The following is a 3,275-nucleotide window of genomic DNA, read 5'->3' as shown; positions in this document are numbered from 1 at the left end:
GGAATAAAATTTAAAAGAATTGTCCAGAGCAATGTCAAGTGAAGTCGAGCCCTTTGTTTCTTAGGGTCAAGAACCCATTTACTAGAACTGCGCTGCCTCAAATTACTGCTGCTGAAGCACAGACATAGAAATCCAAGTTTGTAGTTGCCTTTCAGCTGTAAACCAACACGTTTCTACATTAAACACACACACAACTACACTAACGATAAAATTCAAACTAACAACATTAATTTTATATGATGGCTTGTGAAAGGGTTGGACACGGCAGAGAGCATTCTGGATTCACGGTGTCTCACCACCATGTTCTGGATAGTGAGGCTGTCACTCCCAGCAGGAAGCTGATGGGCTTCCTGGGCACAACTCCATTGGCCATCCTGCCCCTCTTTGACCTCTGCTACTTCCATAAGCCTTTCAGTCTGGAATTACCCCAAGCTGGGAGTCTCCACTCCTGCAAACAGATAATCATAATTCTGCTTCAACAAGTGTGCACCACTGTGTCAAACATGGTAAGATGCTCAGTCTTCTATTTCCATATTATTAGGAGGCTAAAATGGGAACTTTATGATATATATATGTATACGTATATATAAAACCTAAGAGATCCATTTTGTGAAAACATGTCTGAAATTAGAGGGAGGATTGTATACTTAATGACACCTTAAAATAACTGAACTATAAAAATTTGCGTGGCATCTTAGATAACAGTAGGGTGCTTGTATTCAACTATTAGTCACATAAAAGCAAGAATATCTTGGGGCTGGAGAGATGGCACAATGGTTAAGAGCACTGGCTGCACCTCCAGAGGTCCTGAGTTCAATTCCTGGCAACCACATGGTGGCTCACAGCCCTCTACTGGCACAAAGTACATACAGAGCACTCATACATGAATAGATCTTTAAAAGAAGAACTGTTAAAGAGATGATTTTAAATAGTTTGTAAACATTTTGAGTGTATGTGTGTGGTGCGTATTCATAAGTGTATGTGTGATTTGCATGCATGTGGCACACGTGTACGAATGTGCACATGCACGTGTGTATATAAGGGAGTGGAGACTCAAGGGTGCTATCCAGTGTCGGCCTCAATTACCCTCTCCATTTGATATTGAGGCCGCCCTTGTGCTGAACCTGAAGTTTACTTGGACTGGGATTGCAGGTGGACTGCCACACCTGCTGGCTTTTACATGGATTCTAGAAATCAGTATTCTAGCCTTCACGCCTACAAGACAGGCCCAGTACCTTCTGAGCCATCTCTCCAGTGTGTGTGTGTGTGTGTGTGTGTGTGTGTGTGTGTCTGTCTGTCTGTCTGTCTGTCTCTGTGTTTTAATTAAGATGAGATCTGCTATTGTCCAGGCTATCTTTGAACTCCTAGACTCAAGCAATCCTCCTACCTCAGCCTTCCAAGTAACCAGGACCATAGGCACATGCCAGCACCATATCTGACCATATCTGATGCTCATTTCTAAATTTTATTTCAAAACAGAACAAAACTTGTAATAGCAGCACAATAAGGTCTTTATGCTCCTCCTTGGGCCCTTCTCTCCAATTGTGTCTCTCTACAGATATTTTAGAATATATGTTACAGATACATATTGGGTTTTTTATCATTTACTTGCTTATTTAAGAATAGTTTGTCAATATCATGTCTGTTAAGGCCAAACACCAAGTGCCATCATCAGCACCTTGTCCTCCAGAACCACATCTAGGAAGTCAATTCACACACTACATAGTTTGTTCTGTCTGTGTACAAATTTTCCAATACTATCAGTAATATCTTTTTTGGCTATAATTTTTTTTTCCTGACTGTTGCCTTTGTTTGTTTGTTTTCCTTTTTGTAGACAGAGTTTCCATCCTGGCTATCCTGGAACTCACTCTGTAGACCAGGCTGGCCTCAAACTCACAGAGACCTGCTTGCCTCTGCCTCCCGAGTCCTGGATTAAAGGTGTGCGCCACCACACGTAGGCAATTCTTTTCTGCTTCATCGTACACTGAGTCTTTAACAGCCTCTATTTTGTGTAACTCCTGTATCTTTTTTTTTTGCTCAGCAAGTGTTTTATTTGTCGAAAGTGTAAGGACTGGTCTGAGGAGCTTAGTGTAGTATCTGAGAACTGATGCTCAGTTGTAAGGCATGCTTGGGTCAGATGGCCTGTCCCATCCCTGCATGTTTTACTCTAATCTCCTCCCTTTAGAGTCTCTGACTCTGGGGCTTCCTTTTTCTGCCTCCTGGGAAACCAATGTAAGCCTGCCGAGTCCTTGGCACTAGTGACACTCACTGCTGAGGACATTGTTGTTTAAGTACGAAATGTCCCCAACAGGGAGGTGTCGAAACTTAGATCCCAGCTGGTGGCCCTGTTTTGGCACATGATGATAATGTTGTGGTCTCTGCACATGAATGTATGGGCACAAGCATCTACACACACACACACACACACACACACACACACACACACACACACACACTCACATGCATTAACACACACACACCTATGTACAAAGAAAAGAAAAGAAATCGTGTGATCCACAGAACCCTGGACACGTCTTAGGCCCACTTTGCATCTCAGTTTATTCAACCCTGGGATGGGATGGACTAGATTATTGGCTCATTCATGCAAGTAAAGTAGTTTCTGTGCTGTTTTCTGGAAGCCTTGGAGGGATGTTTGCATTCTCGGACAGTGGACTCTGTTTGACCCTGAACTCTGCCCCACCCCATGCGTGTGTGTCTGCATGTGCGTACGTGCGTGTGTGTGTGTGTGTGTGTGTGTGTGTGTGTGTTACTGAGGATCAAACTCAAGGCCCTACATGTGCTTGGCAAGCATCTTATCACTGAGTGTCACCCGTCCCCATCCTTTCAGGGGTTGGGGTAAACAGACAAGATCTTGTTAAGTTGACAAGGCTGAAAATCCTCCAGTCTCAGCTTCCCCTATAGTTGGGCTGGCAGTCACTAGACCTGCTAGTCTTTTACTTCTTGCCCTGGTGCCAACTCAGCAGCTCTGCAACTACCTCTTGGTCAAGGTTGCCTGCACTTCCACAGACCTGGCTCTGTAGTGGAGGGGCTGTTTCCATCCTGGCTGTCTGAGTGGTCAGCCTAGTCCCTGGGAAGCTCTTCTCCATGGGGCAATCCCCCAGGTGGCAGGTCCCAAAGGAATTTCCTGTTGGCCTGGCCAGTAAGAATGGAAGGTCCATCCTGGAGTTGTCTGGGCATCAATACCCACTGGCTTCGGGTACCCACTGGCAGTACCTCTCTTGCTTTCTCTATGCCTCCCCCAGTCTTCCTCACAG

The sequence above is a fragment of the Microtus ochrogaster genome, chromosome 6 (assembly GCF_000317375.1).
Source record: "Microtus ochrogaster isolate Prairie Vole_2 chromosome 6, MicOch1.0, whole genome shotgun sequence".
In the NCBI taxonomy this organism is placed as follows: domain Eukaryota; kingdom Metazoa; phylum Chordata; class Mammalia; order Rodentia; family Cricetidae; genus Microtus; species Microtus ochrogaster.
This window is presented reverse-complemented; position numbering follows the sequence as displayed.